General features: G+C 39.2%; 1 long non-coding RNA gene across 1 annotated transcript; it reads right to left on the bottom strand.

The window, feature by feature from the left end:
- Window positions 1-17,279: 17,279 nt before the first annotated feature.
- On the bottom strand, window positions 17,280-20,384 carry LOC141626839 (uncharacterized). Its single transcript, XR_012536426.1, has 2 exons — window positions 20,185-20,384; window positions 17,280-17,479 (listed from the first exon to the last, which is right to left on the bottom strand). It is a non-coding gene; the product is annotated as an uncharacterized LOC141626839 (long non-coding RNA).
- Window positions 20,385-21,000: the final 616 nt, after the last annotated feature.

Here is a 21,000-nt window from a genome sequence, read left to right as displayed (position 1 = left end):
CGATTGGGGTACTCGGTCTCCTTAGTAGTCGAGTCTTGGGTGCGTGCTGTGCTGGCGCACGTCGAATCGGGATGTACATCCGAGAATCTGCAGATTTAGACTAGGACCGTATTATTATCGTAGTCCTACCCGGGAAAATTATAGTCTAAGAGTGATAAATGTCCTGCATTATTTGGATGGTTACTTTGGTCATATCTCCTTAAAATACGTGCTCGTCGCTAAGTGGTCATGTCGGTTTCCTTGTCCTTCTTTTCCATTTATTTATTGTTGCTTATGCCTTACCTGTTTATTCAATCATTTCTTTATTCCTTGTTGGTTTAAACACGTATGATCCCATGTTTAGTTATGATTCGATTCACTCATGTCTTGTCTAATATGATTGTTTGTTTATATTCTTTGTTATGTTCGTTTCGACATATTGTGGCTGGGAGAACCTTGAGTTACTCCCCACTGACTGTGGCGTTCATGTTTACATGAATGACAGGTGGTGAAGATGCTTACTTGGGGAAGACGTGTGGGCTAGCGAGAACTAAACCCTTGGACCTTAGTTTGCTAGTTAGAAACCCTTTATTTGTTTATTCGTGGGATATCTTTTCCCCGCTTTCCAGAATTGGGTTGTAATAACCTAAATTTGTCTATTATCGTATTTGTTTCATTTCGTTGGTGGCACCCGCGTGCTATTCTTTAACTGGTATTTTTTGAAAGCTTTTAAAATCTCACAAATTTCCGCTTTAATTTATTAGTTATACTTTCCGCTTTATCGCGGGGTGCCACAAAGTTTTAGTTTGGTTAAGATGTAATAAACATGTAATCGCTAAATTTTATTTAAAGTACTTTGGTTTTTTGTACTTTGTTATTCACTACCTCGGGAAACCGAGATGATAACGCTCATTTACTTGGGATGTTTAGCTAAAGGCTCCTGTATAAATGGGGGTGTTACATAACCTCTTCCACACATCTGAAACCAAAGAGAGTCGAGTCAGTCTCTGTTTTGGGCCTAGATGAAATCGGGGTCGTCCCAGTAAAGAATTCTCGGTTCTTCTCCCCTTCCTTGTGGTATTTGAAGTCAATAGCTTCATCCTTGTAAAGTTCCCTCCGGGCCTTGAAAGAAGGCTCAATAGTCCACCGCAAGTAAGAGGGTGACACCCAAGTAGAAGCAAATGGCTCAGAAATATGCCAAATGGTCCTCCGAGTCCAAGACTCCAACCATGCATTGCACCTTGCGAGCGTCAGTTCCTTGACTTGGCCGCGAACAGGCTCAGTGATGGGAATCCGTTGCTGACGACCGACCTGTCGAAGAACACAGTCTGGATAGATATGGGTGGACCACTCTAAGCCCAAAAGAGTGAGATGTCTGGTTCTATCAGTTTCAGACAAACCAGTAACTGCAGTAAGGCGGAGCCAAGGTAAGGCCCATCTAACATGTAACCCAGCATTGGCAGAAAGCCGCCGACGTCTGAAAGGCTCCTTTTTCCCAGTAGCAAACTGACGGTGACGAGAAGTGAAACTTCTCACCTCATATATACCTGGAACCTTCGGTGGATCAACCAACTCGAGTCTCTCACATAGCCAGATCTGTGAAAAAGGGCCGAGAAAACAAATTAGACTACAGCAAATGATTTCAAACCCACTGAAAAGAAAAGAGGTGGGTAAAAGAAGAAAAAAGAAAAAAAAAAAGAAAAAACGAAAAAAAAAGAAGAAAGAAAAAAAAAAAAAAGAAGAAGAAGAAGAACAAAAAAAAAAGAAAAAAAAACGAAAAAAAGAGAAAAAAACGATGCAATAAAAAAAGAAAACGGTGAAATGACATACCTGTAGAAGATGGGTTGATCCAGTGTAAGCAAGATTTGGGTTGGCCTTCCGAGCATCTAACCCAATAATAATTTCAGCGAGAATGAGCCAAGCTAGGCTCCTACGTTTCTCCATCTGTTCAACAATTCGGATGAACTTCGCTTTATTATAACAAGTTGGTACCTCAATATGCCCTTCAAAAGTATAAAGATGAAGCACAATCAATCCAAAAGCCTTACGACGGAACGTCGTAGGAATTAATGGGTCGTCAACACGACCAAATTTCTGAGCAATGGCGAGTAAGTTTACTCGTTCCCCATCAACAAAGGCACGCACCTCATCACGTGATAAACCAAGGAAGTCACGATACTTGTTAGCCCATCCCCTCTGAAAGTCAAGAATAACAGGAGTTAGCTCAATCTTCCAACCTCCTAGAATGGCAATTTCTTCCGGAGAGGGACAAATCTCTCCTTCAGGAAAGGCAAAAACATGATGGGTAGGGTCCCAGAATTTTAAGCACTCATCAAGAAAAATAATTTCAGGCAGGACCTATCTCAGCGGGACTAGTTGTTTCAATCCCATATCAACAAGTATTTTAGATTCCAATCCTTTGAAATCAGAAGCCCAAGATGACATGGTTTTTCGAAGAGAATTCATGTTTAACAAGAAGTTTTTATGAAGAAAAGAATATGAAGTGATGGTTTACCTCTTATTATGATATCCTTATATAGGAAAAATAAGGGGAGAGTTTTAACAAGGGTTTTAGGAAACCCTTGCTTGCCGCCTAAGCAACACGGCCGAGGGCCTTTGGGCACGGGCCTCCGGGCTTCCTCATCACCCTTTATCACTTGTTGCACCAAAGTTCGTTGTCGCGGGCTTTATTTGTATTTCACGGGCCAGAATGGCCAATCTACATTTTTTTATCCCCAACGAGTCCATGCTTGAATTAAAAATCCTGTACACACTTATGGATTTTTTTTATGTTTTACGGGTTATGTCTTGCCCATATTATTTACGGGTCAATCCCCGAGTCAGAAACTCGAAACATGTCTACTCATCGTTTTTTCCTATGAAATTACGAAAATTCAAAATAAAATGTTCCAGGTGAAGCCCATTTTCAAAAAAAAAAAAGAAATTTTAGCTCTGGGCGAAGCCCATGTTCAAATGAAATGTTCCGGGCAAAGCCCATTTTCAAGTTCCGGGCGAGGTCCATCTTCAAATGAAATGTTAATTCCGGGTAAAGCCCATTTTCAAAGTGAAACTTTAGCTCCGGGCAAGGCCCATATTCAAAATGCAATGATTCCGAGCGAAGCCCATTTTCAAAATGAAATTTCAATTCCAGACGAAGCCCATTTTCAAAATGAAATGTCAATCCCGGGCGAAGCCCATTTTCATGTATCAAATCAGGTCAGAAACCCAATTCAATGTTTTAGTTCGGGCCTCGAGCCCATCTATATTTTAGCTATGATTTTCGAGAGTTCGGGATAGCATTATGTGATTTCTCTTATGATATATGTCCAAGTTTAAGCAGGTACACTTCAGCTAGGCGCCCTAAAGTCAGAAACTTTAGACCCAACGCAACTGGGGGCTCTGTCGCTTTCAAGCTCCAGAGACCGTTATAATGATGAATGGAGAAGTCTCCACCAAGTAAAGTAATCCGTGTCGGGTTACTAAGATGAAAATATTCCCCAGCGGAATACAACCAATGATATTACAACAACGTGCTCAGATGTTGGTCACTAATGATAAAGAGTCGCAGCTTAAGTGGGCTAATGCACATGTAACTCGAAGAGTATAGACATCATGGGAGAAGTATCTCCAAAGTATGACGGCAACCTCCTTTCCGAAAGCTCCGTTTCGGGCCAGGACTGAACAATTTCAAGGCCAAGGTATGCCGAAGTACGATGCGGGTTTGATTCCGTCACAACGGCTATGTAGGCGCCTAGGGATAAGGCTCAACCCACCATATATGCAAGTTTATGGGTCGACGACCAATGATGATGATTTGATGCAACAGAAACAAGAGTCAATCCCCAGCAAAGTTTGAGGTATGATCTCTTCTTATGGCTGGCAAGCTTACATACACAAGTCTAATGGACTCTAAACGACCCGCGGAATCCTCAGGTTGAGAGGGACTTGGGGTATACTTTGAGTTTCGCCTTGTCCAAGCCTCGGTCAAAGTGGGGGCTCTGTAGATACCAATATCCGTCGATATTGAAATTTACAGAAATCCCGACAAACTACCCGATGATGATAGGACCTATGTTTACTTACATCGCTCGTTAGCGGATTTCGTTTTGTGATGCGGGACAAGCGTTATTTGACGGTTTTATAATTTAAATGAAACTTAAATTATTTCGAAATAAATGAAATTTATTTCATCGGTTTTCATATTTTCGAGTTTATTTAAAATTTAAAGCTTTTATAGTTTATTCGAAAAATAAATTATTTTTCAAAGTTTTTATTTTAAATTTATTTGAAATAAAATATGTGACGGTTTCGTATTTTATCGCTTTATTTAATTTGAAAAATTAGATTTTAAAGCGGTTTTAAACGAGGTTTTTTTAGACGGTTTGAAGCTCGATTTTTGAACAGTTTTAAGCACGAGTTTCAAGGCTTAACTTTAGTACATCCCATACCCCATGGTCCCGGGTTCGAACCCACATACCACCACCCTTCCCCCTCCTTTTTTCCACCTCAAACTCGACACCCAAACACCCCAAACCAACACCTCTTCCCCTGTTTTTTGAGCCCAAACCCGACACCCAAACCACCACCTAACCCAGCCTAGAACACACCACCACCTAGCCCACTAACCCAACACCCACCCTAGCCCTAACCCATGCCCAAACCCGCACCCAAAAACCCAACCCGTGCTCTGTTTTGCCGCGCCAAAACAGAGGCTTTTGAGCCCTATTCGAACCCCCATCCAAGCTAATGCCTTTCCCTATCTTTTCTTACTTACTCCCCAAAAAAAGAAACATATTTCCCACATCTCAACAGCTCACGAAATCCCACCAAAACCGAAACACAATAACCTTTGTTTATCCTTTCCAAAACCGAAACTATATCCTTCCATACTCCATATCTTAACCAAATTCGTTTACCCCTTCCATAAGCCAACTTCTAAGCCTCCATACCAGCCAAATAACTTAATCCTAGCACCCCATTCCCGTTTCCTATATAAACCACACACATGAACACCGAAAAGAGGGACCAAACAACACGGTTTTGAGAGCACTCGAAAGCCTAGAAATTGCCTTCCTTTCTCACGTAAAAAAGCAACCCTAAACTTCTCTCATACCCAGATACAAAGCAAAAGGTTCACACAAGAGATTAGACGAACATTAGAGCATCGATTTGCTCTCTTATTCGTGTTCTCTCGCGTTCTGTACAGCACCTGTTCTCGTTCGTTTTGAGTCATGTTTTAACCGTTTTTACTTCTGTTTTTTTTTTTGATAAAGTTTGAATCTTTGGATTTTAAGGATTCCATAACATCTTTCGGATTTAAATTTGAGTAAAAAACGAAGTCACAATCTTCGTTTGAAAATCGCTGCACGAAGTGCCTTTTATGCGAGAAATTATTTTTGTTTTTCGAAATTGATTTTGTTAAATTGTTTGGATATTTGTTTTACAATCATCGAAGACACGTCTTCTAAGCAACACTTACATACGGGATCCCGAATGGTGTCCAAGTCTACATGTAAGTTGAGGGTGCACAAAATCCCGTATCAATTCCTTCCTTTTTCTCGTGTATGTCACGGCCTAAGGGCCTTTTTGTTTGCTTTTTATCGTCTTTTAATTATCGTTTCATTAGTTAATGTTTTGTAATTATTTGTTGTTAATAATGCGGATTAATTGTTGTTAGAATTAGTTAATCATATGCTTGTCTTTCAATTTATGACGATAACATATTTAGTTAGAATAATTATCATGTTTAAATTATAAAATGAAATAATTTGTTAATTGTATGACTATAACATGTTTTAAATTGATTAAAATGAAATTTTAGTTAGTTTATTTCTTTCTCACATTGTAATACCCCGTAATTTAGTAGATTTGATATTAATAATTTACGCATTATTAATAATAATTAATTACAACAGTTTATATTTATAATATAATTAAAGGACGGAATAATGAAGTGACGTAATGAAGGAGTCGGGAAGTGTTGAATTGGGCCGAGTGTGGTGGGCTACTGGTATAACATGAGTTGGTTGAGTGAAGTTGGGATTTCGTCATTTAATTGTATTAAGCTAGTTTCCTAATAGAAGTACCATACCTTCTAATCTTACCATAAATACCCACCATAGACCTCTACCCTAATTCTTATTCACAAATAAATCAAAGAATTACTCATCAAATAAAGAAGACGAGATCTAGGAGGAGAAAGAAGAGAATTCTAGCTAGGAGACCGTCACAAGGTAATTTTCTATCATCTCTTAACATACTCACCTTAAGACGAATATAATTCATAAACTAGACCACCGTATGACGAACTAAGACCATCAACTTGACCGTGGATCACCAAGGTTTGACCTGACCCACCGCTGACCACCGTTGACCGAAGGGAAAGGGGGAAAGACAAGCGGTTTTCGTGGGTGGTTATAAAGGGGAAATCAGGTAATTAATTGGGTAATTGAACCCCTAATCGTGACCATTGTTACCTGGGTTAGGGTTGGTTGGTCGTGGGGGGGAGGAGTCGACCACCGTGGTGGTGGTCGGACCTGGTGGCTTGTGGCGGTGGCGGCGGTAAAAACGCGAAAACAGGGGAAGAAATAGTGTTTGTATGTGACCGTCTTAAGACGAACGCCATAGCCGTGTTTGTGACCGTGACTGAGGTTGGATGGTACCATTGGAACCGCCATGTACAAATGGTGTCTATGGTGGTGGTCAGTGGAGGTGTGGGGTCAGGTGTTGGTCGTGGTGTGGTGTTTTAAACACGGTGGTTGGGTGTCGTAAAATAGGGGATTAACCCGTGTTCTGGAGGCTGGTTTCGGGGGGGTTTGGTGGTTGTTTATGGCCTAAACTAGGGTTTTTTTGGTGGCTATTGTCGAGGGTTGAGATGAGAGTTGGGTGGTGGTCGTGGGTGCTGGAATAGGTGGTGGTAGGGTGGTATAAAACGGGTAAGAAGGGGCGTGGTTTAGGTGGGTTGTGAGTATTGTTTGATGTTGCGAGTTTGGTTGCTAGGGCGTTTTATAGTGGATGAGTAAGGTTGTTGTTGCTGGTGTTTAGGCGGTGGTAGGGTAGGTGGCAGTGGTGACTCACGGTGGGGCAGGTGGCAGAGGTGGTTGGGTGAGTTTCGTGGGTTGTTTAAGGGAGGTGTGAATACGGGTTGAATTGTGTTTGTTGGGTATGGGTATGGGGTTTGCGGGTTTTGACACGGGTTGATGAATGGGTTTAGGTGATTATGTGACTTGGGGTTCAAGTTGAGTCGGGATTGATTAATTTGTTGAGTCGGTATAATTAATTAATTAATTAGTAATATTTGTGAGTCGGGTTCTAAGTTGAGTTGACCCGGGTTTTCGTATATCATAATAATTAATAATAATGAATTATGAATAAATATGATAATTAATAATGAAATATAAATAAAGTATAAATAATAATAATAATAATAATAATGGAATAATTATTTATGCTAGGTGACGGAATTGTTGAGAAACTTTATTTGGATTTCTACTTATTGGATTGGTGTATATGGAGTATTTGCTTGCCGGGTAGGATAACGATTCTACTAGACTTATTATTTGTCATTTAATTTGATGTTGTGGATTGAATTGTTTGGATTATTGGTTTATTCCATATCTTGGATATTGTGATTAAAAGCGGTTGTATTGGTTATTCCTGAGTCAGTGTGGTAGGTAGCCATTGTTGTTGCTACAGTTGGTTTGATAATGGGTTGGATATCAGGTTTAGCCTGACAGACATCATGGTAAGAGCCTTCGGGTGATGTGATATAAACTTACTGGCTGAGGGAGACATCATGGTAACAGCCTTCGGGTGATGTATTATAAACTTACTAGCAGACACCGTTTAATACCTTCGCGGTGGTGTAAGGCCCCATGCTGGTTTTGTAGATCTGTCTCTGTTGTGTCTACTCAACTGGAGGTTGAGGGCTGAATTGTGACTCAACGGGAGGTTGAGGGTTGACTTATCAGAATAGTTGATTTGGCATTAGTGGTTGAATCTTTATACTATTTATATTATCTGGCTTGAGATTTTTATCCTACTCAACCTTGTGGTTGACCGTGTATTCGTGAACACCTATGATGAACCATAAATGGGGAGCAGATTTGCAGGTGCTTAAGATTAGCTGACTTGGGAGCTTATGGGGATGCATGAGGACTCGGCCAGTCTACCTAGAAGTCTAGATCATATTGTTTATTAATCACTTTATTTATTTCCGCTATGAGTTGTAATTAAATTTATATTGAATTTTGAGTTGGTTAATTTGTAAAGAACATGTAATCGCTAAATTTTATCTAAATTACTTTAGTTTGTTGTACTTTGTTATTCACTACCTCGGGAAACCGAGATGTAACACCCCCATTTACAGAGCAAAATGATCCTCATGCCTAACTAATGAATAATAATGAACTTAGGAAGTGTCTAAATAAAATGAACCCCGGGTAGGAACTGTTAGGTACCCCTCTAAGTGCGTTTAAGAAGGCGCCCTTAATTCGTACCATGGTCCTCTCAGTTTTGAACCGGGAACCCTGTGAGAATACTTGAGAGTATGGGATAGTTATAATGATATATATTTTAGAGGATATTTGATATGAAGTTACTAACATTGTTACAGGAAAGATAGATTACGGTAAGTATTGTGAATGATTGTTGGCTTTGCCATCAGATGGGAGATGATATTGTTTGATGGATGAAACGAGGATTTGATGTTAAATTGTTTTGATCACAAGCATAAAAGTAGTTGTGAATTGATATTGATTATGTGGTTGGATGTTATAGTAGTATCATGTCTAGCGATATGCGGTTATATGAATCCTGAAACCAAGTTATTTTTAATATTATGAAATGATTAAACTTGTAATAGGGATGCTTTAGAGTAGCTGCTAGTCGTGTGAGAAGTATGATGACAAAGTTATGTTGATACATGTATAAGAGGGTGTTAATATGAGATTATGACCTAGTAAAAAGGAACCTTGAGCTGAACTTTATTTTGTCAGATTTTACCCCTATTTGATTTAGTTTGTCTCATGTTTAAAAGGTTTACGGTTTGGGAGAAATAAATAGTTTAGTGGACAGTGGTCAGAATATTTCTGTACGGTTAAGTTTTCGACAAACGATTTTCTAAAATTTCCCATTGAATTCGTACTTAAGATTTTTGCTTAGTTCTAACTCCACTTTTTAAAAGATTTAAATATGTTTTCAAATTGATAAACCACGTTTCAAGATAAATTTTTGACAATTAATAGTGATTTTTACAAGATGACCCAAGTTTTTGACAAATTGCGGATCAGTTTTTGTTTGGACAAACTGGATTGTAAAAATGTTTATAAAATGGTTGTTCGAGTTTTGTATTTGATTCTTTTTCTCACGATTTGTAAACTCTCTACATTTTCTGGAAAGTATAAAAACCCAAAGAAAAATTTAACGATTATTTAATGGTGATTTTTGAAAGTTACCGCTTAACTTTATTTGATTTCTGAAAACGCGAGTTTTACCAAAAGTTCAATATAATTGCTTTATCAATTCTTAAACTATGATAGTTGAGATGTAGGAGTGACGATAGGGGAACCAAAGGAGAGGTAAGATAGGATACAATTGACTACACCTTGTTTTGATTGTAAGGTTCATTTTATACGCGTAACTCGAAGATGGTACATGTGGGGTTTTGAAGTGTGCTACGATTTATGTCAAAATGAGTAACTGTTGTTCTATAATAGTGCAAATAGAGGCTCGTGATAAATTTTGTTATAGTCTGTAAACTTTGTTATCCTTATCTGATTGGTAGTTATACAGTGTAGTACCTTGGTTATGGTCAAGGTTACGAGGACGTAACCTTAATTTTAAGAAGGTTAGGATTGTAAAATCTCTGTGGTTGTGTGCGTTTTGAAATTTTACGATGCAATCTCAGTGGTTGTGGCGTTTTGAAATTTTATGATGTTATGTTATGGTGTTGGTGTTCTCAATCTTAATGCTTTTGTTTGTGTTATCTGTTTTAGTTTTTGTCCCTACTTGAGCAATGCAATGCGTGGTTTAAGTGAGTAGAGCATTAACTGTGTTATTAAACTTCAGGACGAAGTTTATTTTTTGGAGGGTAGAATGTGACACCTCATGTTTTAAGTTTATTTTGTGATACATTTTGATAAGTATGATATGGTTTGATAATGATTAAGTGTGTTAATTGTGATGAAATGATAATGAGATGAAATGGCATTCAGATGTATGATGGTTTCATGAGGCTGTTGTAGCATTTTTGGGTGAACTTCGGGATGAAGTTCATTTTAAGGGGGGAAGACTATGATACCCCTTAATTTAATAGATTTGATATTAATAATTTACGCGTTATTAATAATAATAATTAATTACAAAGTTTATATTGATAATGTAATTAAAGGACGGAATAATGAAGTGACGTAATGAAGGAGTCGAGAAGTGTTGAATTGGGCCGAGCGTGGTGGGTACTCGTGTAACATAAGTTGGTTGAGTGAAGTCGGGATTTTGTAATTTAATTGTATTAAGCTAGTTTCCTAATAGAAGTACCATACATTCTAATCTTACTATAAATACCCACCATAGACCTCTACCCTAATTCTTATTCACAAATAAATCTGAGAATTACCCATCAAATAAAGGAGACGAGATCTAGGAGGATAAAGACGAGAACTCTAGCTAGGAGACCGTCACAAGGTAATTTTCTATCGTCTCTTAACATACTCACCTTAAGACGAAAATAACTCGTAAACTAGACCCCCGTATGACGAACTAAGACCATCACCGTGACCTGGATCACCAAGGTTTGACCTGACCCACCGTTGACCGACGGAAAAGGGGGAAAGACAGGCGGTTTTTGTGGGTGGTTACAAAGGGGAAATAGGGTAATTAATTGGGTAATTGAACCCTTAATCATGACCATTGTTACCTGGGTTAGGGTTGGTTGGCCGTTAGGGGAGGATTCGACCACCGTGGTGGTGTCGTGGTGGTCGAATTTGGCGGCTTGTGGCAGTGGTGGCGGTAAAAACGCGAAAATAGGGGAAGTAATAGTGTTTGTATGTGACCGTGTTAAGACGAACGCCATAGCCGTGTTTGTGACCGTGACTGAGGTTGAATGGTACCATTGGAACCGCCGTGGAGCAAGGGTGTCTATGGTGGTGGTCAGTGGAGGTGTGGGGTCTGGTGTTGGTCGTGGTGTGGTGTTTTAAACACGGTGGTTGGGTGTCGTAAAACAGGGGATTAACTCGTGTTCTGGGGGCTGATTTCGGGGGGGTGGTGGTTGTTGGTGGCCTGAACTAGGGTGGCTTTTGTCGAGGGTTGAGAGGAGAGTTGGGTGGTGGTCGTGGGTGATGGAATAGGTGATGGTAAGGTGGTATAAAACGGGTAAGAAGGGGCGTGGTTTAGGTGGGTTGTGAGTATTGTTTGATTTTGTCAGTTGGGTTGCTAGGGCATTTTATAGTGGATGATTAAGGTTGTTGTTGCTGGTGTTTAGGCGGTGGCAGGGGTAGGTGGCAGTGGTGACTCATGGTGGGGCAGGGGGCAGAGGTGGTTGGGCGAGTTTCGTGGTTTGTTTAAGGGAGGTGTGAATACGGGTTGAATTGTGTTTGTTGGGTATGGGTATGGGGTTTGCGGGTTTTGACACGGGTTGGTGAACGAGTTTAGGTGATTATGTGACTTTGGGTTCAAGTTGAGTCGGGATTGATTAATTAGTTGAGTCGGGATAATTAATTAGTTAATTAGTAATATTTGTGAGTCGGGTTCTAAGTTGAGTTGACCCGAGTTTTCGTATATCATAATAATTAATAATAATGAATTATGAATAAATATGATAATTATTAATGAAATATAAATAAAGTATAAATAATAATAATAATGGAATAATTATTTATGTTAGGTGACAGAATTGTTGAGAAGCTTTATTTGGATTTCTACCTATTGGATTGCTGTATACAGAGTATTTGCTTGCCAGGTAGGATAACGATTCTACTAGACTTATTATTTGTCATTTAATTGGATGTTGTGGATTGAATTGTTTGGATTATTATATTATTGCATATCTTGCATATTGTGATTAAAAGCGGTTGTATTGGTTATTCCTGAGTCAGTGTGGTAAGTAGCCATTGTTGTTGCTACAGTTGGTTTGATAATTGGTTGGATATCAGGTTTAGCCTAGCAGACATCATGGTAATAGCCTTCGGGTGATGAATTATAAACTTACTGGCAGACACCGTATAATACCTTCGCGGTGGTGTAAGTCCCCATGCTAGTTTTGTAGATCTGTCTCTGGTGTGTCTACTCAACTGGAGGTTGAGGGCTGAATTGTGACTCAATGGGAGGTTGAGGGTTGAATTATGCGAATAGTTGATTTGGCATTTGTGGTTGAATCTTTGTAATATTTATATTATCTGTCTTGAGATTCTTATCCTACTCAACCTTGTGGTTGACCGTGTATTCGTGAATACCTGTGATGAACCATAAATGGGGAGCATTTTTTCAGGTGCTTAAGATTAGATGACTTGGGAGCTTATGCGGATGCGTGAGGACTCGTCCAGTCTACCTAGAAGTCTAGATCATATTGTTTATTAATCACTTTATTTATTTCCGCTACGAGTTGTAATTAAATTTATATTGACTTTTTAGGTTGTTAATTTGTAAAGAACATGTAATCGCTAAATTTTATCTAAATTACTTTGGTTTGTTCTACTTTGTTATTCACTACCTCAGGAAACCGAGATGGTAACGGTCTCATTTACTTGGGAGGCCTAGCTAAAGGCTCCTGAATAAATGGGGGTGTTACACACATGATTTGCATTTGTTTAAATTTTAATTACGAAGTAATTAGTTTAATTTACATGTTTAATGATTTGTTCTAGTTTTATTTGTATCATTTATCGTTGTTAAATCACAACTTGTTAGATTTGTTTCATTTGATTTATGATACATGTATGTTTATTTGTATCGTTTATCAGTGTTAAATCACAATTTGGCCAAATCAATATGTAGAAAGCATGTTAATTGAATTAAATATTCATAGGTCATACAAAACCCGACCTATGATTTTAAATGAATTTTTTTAAAAGTTTAAATGAATTCATCTTATCTTATGACGATTTCTCGCTAGTTGAATCGCGCATGCTTAGCATCCGATTCATGACACTCGATGACTAGAATAGTCAACATTGACCACCCGTTTTGGCCGTGTGATGCCTCGGCCTCTGTGCCCATTTGTCTCGGCCTTCGTGCCACTTTGGTTCGGTTTGTTTGGTTTTATTTAATTATTGCGGTTTTATTTCAATTGTTATTGTAATTTAATCGTTGTAATTATTCTAATTCATTTCAAGCAATGTAATTTGTACTTTAAATATGGGTCTAGTTAGTCCTTTATTTTGAGTCAAAATGATTTTATAAACCTTTGTTTTAGTTGGTTAAATTGAAGTATTTAATCAATTAAATCGAAGCAAGTGCACAAAACGATGATGAGGCCAATGACGAAGTCCATATGAGCCGTGGCCTCACCATATGGCACGAATTTCAAGGGCTAAGTAGGCTAGTTTGTGTCGTGTGTCAAATGTCATATTTTAGCAATTGTATTTAGATCGAGTTGTATCTTTAATTCAATTGTTTGCAAATCGAGCCGACGAGAATCGTTTGGGTTGTAATAGTTTAGCTCCCCAACGGCTCCCCCACCCCCATCTAAGCCATGTTTGGGAATGCTTGTTAGTATAGTTCAAATCAACCTCACATGCTAAATCACTTGGACAAAGTAGATTAGATGCATTAAAGGATTAAAAACAAAGATCACATGATAGGTTTAAAATGGTGTTTTGCACTCTCATACAACAATCGTAGTCTTGTCCAATTAGCCATCATAATCCCAAGTAGAGACCGTTATTGCAACGGGCGGGGGTAGGTGTTTTATTAACGAACTTCCCACCACGTACTTTCAACAACGAACTCAAATCTCGTTTTTCAAAATGATTCTCAAATTTCCTGAAATTTGGCGGCGACTCCAAACGATTTTCAACCCGTGGATTACATTCAAATCCCCACATAAGATAGCAGAACCTGTAGTCGCAGAAAACACTCGTGCGACATCGTCGAAAGCAGGGCCAGCATCTACAATACCAGAGGGTCCGAGGAGCTTAGCCTGCAAATTAGTAGACTGCAAACGGGACGCAATAAAAGCATAGTGTAAAACATCTCCCGCCGCATAGACACCAAGACCACCAAGATGAAAAGAGAATGTAGCAAGGCGCCACTGCCAATTATTATTATTATTATTATTATTATTATTATTATTATTATTATTATTATTATTATTATTATTATTATTATTATTATTATTATTATCATTGTTATTATTATCATTGTTATTATTATTATTGTTATTATTATTATTGTTGTTATTATTGTTATTATTATTGTTGTTATTGTTGTTATTATTGTTATTGTTATTATTGTTATTGTTATTATTGTTATTATTGTTATTATTGTTATTATTATTATTATTGTTATTATTATTATTATTATTATTATTATTATTTTTATTTTTATTATTTTTATTGTTATTATTTTTATTATTATTATTATTGTTATTGTTGCGCATACATCCCCATACTTAGCACGCTGAGCAGCATCTGCAACAACCCGGCCGGGCATAAAATCCATCATCCCAGTCTGAGTCAAGGGAGAAGACCCTGTCAAATCGATGCACACATCACGCCCTCTGTCCCAGGAATAAAGCAGCAAATCCGCAGGACGAAGGGAGCCACCATGTCCGTCAACCAAACCGATATCGACCTCCTTACCCGTAGAAATACCAGACCAATAACAGATGTCGAATAAGGTGTCACGAACAAGGTTGTGCCGATGCTTAACACCCAGAGTACCAGTACAAGAAATAGCGTGGTCCCCGTAAACATCATCAGCAAAAACCCGAGAGCAAGCAGGACAAGGCCTAAATACCGTGAATAACGGAACACCCAGTCGATACCCAAGCACACTACGGTAAGTCCTCCCATTCATAGTCTGACCAAACCCAGAGATAGGAATCGCACGCAACCAATCGGAGGAGTGGGCACCTTGCTGAGACTTCCATAAAGCAAGCTGACAAGGTGTCAAAGAGAAAACAGACTCTGAAGCAGCAGTAACCATCGCGAAATATATATCTGCCAATTTCTTCATAAGTTTGGGGGCAGCAATTTCACTAGGGTTACGTAAGATAGCAGAACCTGTAGTCTCAGAAAACACTCGTGCAGCATCATCGAAAGTAGGGCCAGCATCTACAATACCAGAGGGTCGTAGGATCTTAGCCTGCAAATCAGCAGACTACAAACGGGAAGCAAGAAAAGCATAATGTAACACATCTCCCGCCGCATAAACACCAAGACCACCCAGGTGAAAAGGGAATATAGCAAGGCGCCACTGCCAATCCCCAAAACAAGGGCCAGACGCGGTGACTATACGTTCTAAGCCGGAACGAAGAGCAGTATCAAAAGGGAGATAGGCCGAACCAAAAACACTGGGCAGCAAGTACGAAGAGAGAAATAGAGCTTAGAAATACCAGTACAAGCTCTAAGCAGAAGCAACTCACATTGCGGGTCCTCAATCCTCGCGACCAAGTCCATAAGCTCAATGGTCTTAGTCACTCTCTTCGCCACAATCTCACTGCCAAAAAGAGGATAAGTACTGACAGGTCCACCCAAAACAGAGACACCACGCAAGGGCCGAGAAATAAAAAGTGGGAAAACCCCGGGGAGCCGACTCTAAGGATCCTTAACAGGTCAAAACACCTCAGTCTTGGAGACATTAAAATGCAGTCCAAAACGAGGGCCATCCGCCATAATCAAATCCAAAACCCTCCCCACCTCCAATGTATCCCCAACGATGGTGCCATCATCCAAGTACCATGCTTGCATAGTGAGGTCAAAAGAGTCCCGGATTTTGCACACCAAGGGATGCAAAACCAAAGCGAAAAGCAAAGGGCTCAAAGGATCACCCTGCTAAACACCCTGACAAGACCACAAGCAATGCTCCCCATAAAAAAGACGGGCAGGACTGGAATAACAAAACTCCACCCAACGGGAAAGAACCGGGCAACGACGGCGGACTTCCTGAAGAATGTTCGCACGATCAACAAGATTGAAAGCATTCTGGAAATCAACCAGCAACATAGAAAGTCCCACCTCAGCACCCCGGGCCTCAACGAGCCGATTCAAGGCATGCAAGATAGCCTCTCCTCCACCGGACATACCCACCCCAAACTGAAGACCAACAAAATAGGAAGTCGAAGAAGGACCAACCATAAAAGCACCAACCTTAGAGACAAGTCGTCTCCAAACAGTGCCAACAGCAATAGGACGAACACCACCACCTGGTTTAACAAGCGGCATGAGAGGGGCGCTGGCAATGTACTCACCCAGAGCAAGAGGACACCGGCCCTCAAGAAAAAGATTAACCACCCTATTAATAGAAGTGATCAAATCATCAGAGATAGCCATAGCAGCGCCACTAAAACAGTCCATAAGGTGTTGGGCACGAAAACCATCCCTCCCACAAGAAGTACCACGTGGGAAGCTTCGAATCATATCCAAAACCACTGTCCAAGAGGCAACCAGAGGATGATGAGCCCTAGACAAAGGAAGCAATGAAGGAGGTGGTGCGACAGGATGCTTCTCACGCAAGGCAACAAGAGTGGCATCGGAATAAGGGGCGACCCCAGCGAAAGAAAGCACCTGAACAGCAGTAGTATAGTGACCATCACAAATCTTCCGCCGACATTGACGGAGGTTAATCTCACTCAAATCAAGATCCTACTCCACATGAAACGAAGAAGGACCCTCATCCAAACACTCCCGCAACAGCTGAAAACCACCCCCAGGCACCCCCCGAGCGAGGATAGCCCTGGTAATACTCTCCTCCTGACGCTGGCGCCTAATAACAGTCCTACACTGAAGATTACTCCGAGGGGAGAAGGTCCTAAGCAGACAAAGAGGCAACACAAGCAAACGAATTCAGCAGGAGAGGTCACCAGGAGAACTAGCCACATCAACCAAAACCCCCCTCAAAGCCCGAGCAAACCCAAGCCGACACTTAGGAGGTATAGATTTCACGATGCGAAGGCCCAAAGATAACAAAGGATCAAGCGAAGATATAGACCACTGAACAAGCTCAGCCTCATCATCAGACGAAATAACCGATGGAGACGAAACCGGAGGTGTGACACCCCGCGATAACGCGGAAAATATAACTTATAAAATTCAAGCGGAAGATAGGAAATTTTTGAAACTTTTAAAATTTAAAGCGCGGGTTCATTAAAATCCAAAACATAAATAAAGATTGCAGAAATAAAGTTTAAATTATACAAACGTGATAGTCAAGGTGAAGGAAAATATATCCCTCGAATGACAATATTGTAAAAGGTAAATCTAAGCAATCCTAATAAACCAACTACTAGGCCAAAGTGCTCGCTAGCTCACACATGTCTTCACCCCATATATGCATCAACTAATACCTGTAATTCATGTAAACATGAACGCCACAGTCAGTGGGGAGTAACTCAAGATTCTCCCAGCCACAAAATGTCGAAACGAACATAAGAAAGAACTAAAACAGGTAAGTCATGTAAGATACTTACAAAAGATGTGAATATCAAGTTATATTTAAACATGGCAATTAAATGAGATGGAACAAGATAGATCAACATTAGCATGATAGTGATTCAACTAATCATGTGAGACAATTAAATAATATGAAAGACAAGAATACGGTCATTTATATAAAAGCACGCATTTCAAGGAAATACAACATAGATATAAGATTAGAATTCGAATCATGTGAAGCAGTTAAGTAAGAGATCAACCAAAGCAATTTACAAGAATAGAAATTGTAGCCATTAGTTGGAAAACCACTTAGCAAACATTGTACGGGACGTGGCTACTAATGTCACATTCATACTTATGGCTTGCATCTCACCATAAGAACGGATGGGAACATCAATCCCGACGATCATATCGCAACTAGAGGGCTTATAGCTCACCCCTAGTATCCGATAGGACCAAGACACACAACACAAGAAAGACAAATACCAATATCTATAACAAAGCAAGACCTTTACTACTCATATATCAATATATAATTCCCCTGGTAGGACGACAATGGTACTCCCAAGACTCAGTCCTAGTCTAAATCTGGCCAGACTCTCGGGACAGCACAGTTCCCTATTTGACAAGCGGCAGGACAGTCCGCATCCAAGACCCGAACCCTAAATCAGAAATCGAGAACCCACAATCGGCAGGACAGTCCGAAAGAGGCGGAAGATATGAGCTAAACCCACAATCAGCAGGACAGTCCGAAAGAGGCGTAAAGATAAGTCAAGCAATACGGTATAGCATAAAGGCATTTTCAAATGAACACGACTCAACCAAGCGATACGAATCAACTTGGAAAGAGACTACTAATGAAATGAGCCGATGATAATCCAAGTAAGACATTTCATGCCAAATTATATTCATAAACATGAACAAATAACCCATTTCTTCAATATTTGTCACTTGGATAAAAATGTAAACAAACGGAAATGAACCATTTATAATAACCAAAACAAGCATTTCATTATCAATGACTCAAATGTAAGATAAACCATTTATTACTTAGAAGGCATGAATAATTAAATTGGACTCATATTAAAATGGAAGCATGTCATTTCATAGACAAATGGGACGATTAATAGATGTATTTCATAATTATAAATCTGTGAGAAGGATATAAAAATGAACGATATTTAACGAATTACTAAAATCTAGTTAAAAATCTAGTTGTAGAAAGATTCATCAATGCCAAATTAGGTTGTCGAATCCAAGTAATTAATCTACATATCAAGTTGAAAAACATATTGCAACTTTTCCAACAAAAGACTGCAATTATCAAATTTAACCGAATATTTCACACAAAATGTGAAATTTAAGTGTAAGCATAAGTCTGCGTAAGAGGTAACTAACTCTGAACTGTAGAAATATGAAATCTTTATAGTATGAACACTTTCCAAAACTATGGAGCTCAATATAAAACTATAAAGCTCAGTGGTCACTGGTCAGTACTCAAACTCATCAATAATGACATATGAATCTCATCAGATGGCAGGCTGTATGAACAAAAAAAAAACAATACTTTTGAAATTCGAGCAATACCGTAACATAAGCATCATCATTCAATTCAAAAATGTGTCCATCAAAAAAATCGTGTAACAACCACCAAAACAAGACAAACTTAAGACGGATATTATACATATATATATATACACCCATCCTACCATACCTATTAATCCATTTTTTTACTACCCAAAAATATTTCGACACAGGTTCTATACCTCCTGCAAGGGACCACCTGCGGCTGCCCAAAAAGGGCTGTAAACAGCCGCCCAAAACAGGTGTAACCAGGCCGTGACAGGCCACCCAACAAACACCATATCGACCATCCAAAACCGAGCTCAACAGTCCTTTCACGACCCCAAAACAGAGTCCCAAAAACAGTCCATACGGCCTCCATTTCGACTGTCCCAAAATGATCTGAAGGCTGCACCACAACTGGTACAAAAACAGTCCCCCATGAACCTATAAAACTACCTCTAAGCAGTCTCGAAACTGAATAAAAAAAACGTTCCCAAAACAGTCCACAAACGCATTCATATACAACGTCCGAAAAGACTATTTTGTGACCATCTTAAGACGGGATTTGTCCCTCACAACTAACCCAATTCACACATGTGTATGCACCCAAGGTAGAATCTAACAAACCAACCTGTACCAGCTACAAAGCCGACGCCAAAATCGCACTCAAAAACGTCCTACACAACAATTGCACTCACGGTTTTCCACAGTCTACTGGAGCTATACTTCGACACCAAAGGTAAGATTGAAAACGAATTTTGACACGATGATATCAAGCATACAAGGGAGTAAAACATAAAGAACCAATCTTTAATACATAAGAGCATGAAAAACGACATATAAGACGGAAATTTCGACATTTGTCGAGTAACCTATCACCGTTACCTTTTTGCCCTTAAAAACTCATAGAAAACGTCTAAAAAGTATGAGCCTCTCACCGGGTCTTCAGTTTCTTAAACTAGAGGAAAGAAAACGAGATAAAAGAGCTAAAAATCAGAACTTTCATGAGACGGGTCAAACTGAAATCACCACAAAAAGAATACTTTCTTACCTTGAAAGAATAAGGAAGGAAAGAGGAAGAGAATGGTCTAAAAATTATGAATTTTGGTTGAGAGACGGAGACGGGATCGGGGTTGGAAGGTTGACGGAAATGGAGTACAATGGCTCTGTTGTTTGTGGTTTATGTTGCAGCTGCTCATTTTGGTCTCTTGTTTGTTGTTGCTGTAAGTCAAACGCAAAAGAAGAAAAGGAAATGAAGGGGGTGGGGACGGGTGAATCAACAAAACAATTAGTATTAATAATAATAATATTAATAATAATATTAATAATAATAATAATAATAAAAGAATAAAAGAATTATATAAAAGGTAGAGTGTGAGAGGGTAGGTGAGTGTGTTGTCGATATAGGATAGGTCGAGAGAAGATTAGTCTTACAAATGGAAATGTGACGATCTATAGCTAGACGGAATAATGTCTCGAGTCTATATTAACTTAAGACGGAAACTAATATTATTACTGTCACTATTATTGTCCGACTAAAAATACGTACACACATACATTCTTATATAAATTATGTCTTAAAAATATAATTTAATAATACGTATTTTTATATAAATGAGCTTTTATATATTACTTTTATGAAAATCGTGTTTGACATAAAATTAATTAAATTGAATAATTCAAAAATATAAAATAAAGTAATCAAACGGTTTAATAAATTTTAAATGTCAAAAATGGGAAATTCGCGGGGGTTACAGGAGGTCTAGGGATACCCTGAATGACAAAACTATATAGGCCGCCAACACACTCCGGAGGCGCGACAATATCCCCCCGACTATACCGACATCTAGCGCGATAGGTACGGGTT

This window comes from Silene latifolia, chromosome Y (assembly GCF_048544455.1).
Source record: "Silene latifolia isolate original U9 population chromosome Y, ASM4854445v1, whole genome shotgun sequence".
NCBI classification, from domain to species: Eukaryota; Viridiplantae; Streptophyta; class Magnoliopsida; order Caryophyllales; family Caryophyllaceae; genus Silene; species Silene latifolia.
This window is presented reverse-complemented; position numbering and strand designations above follow the sequence as displayed.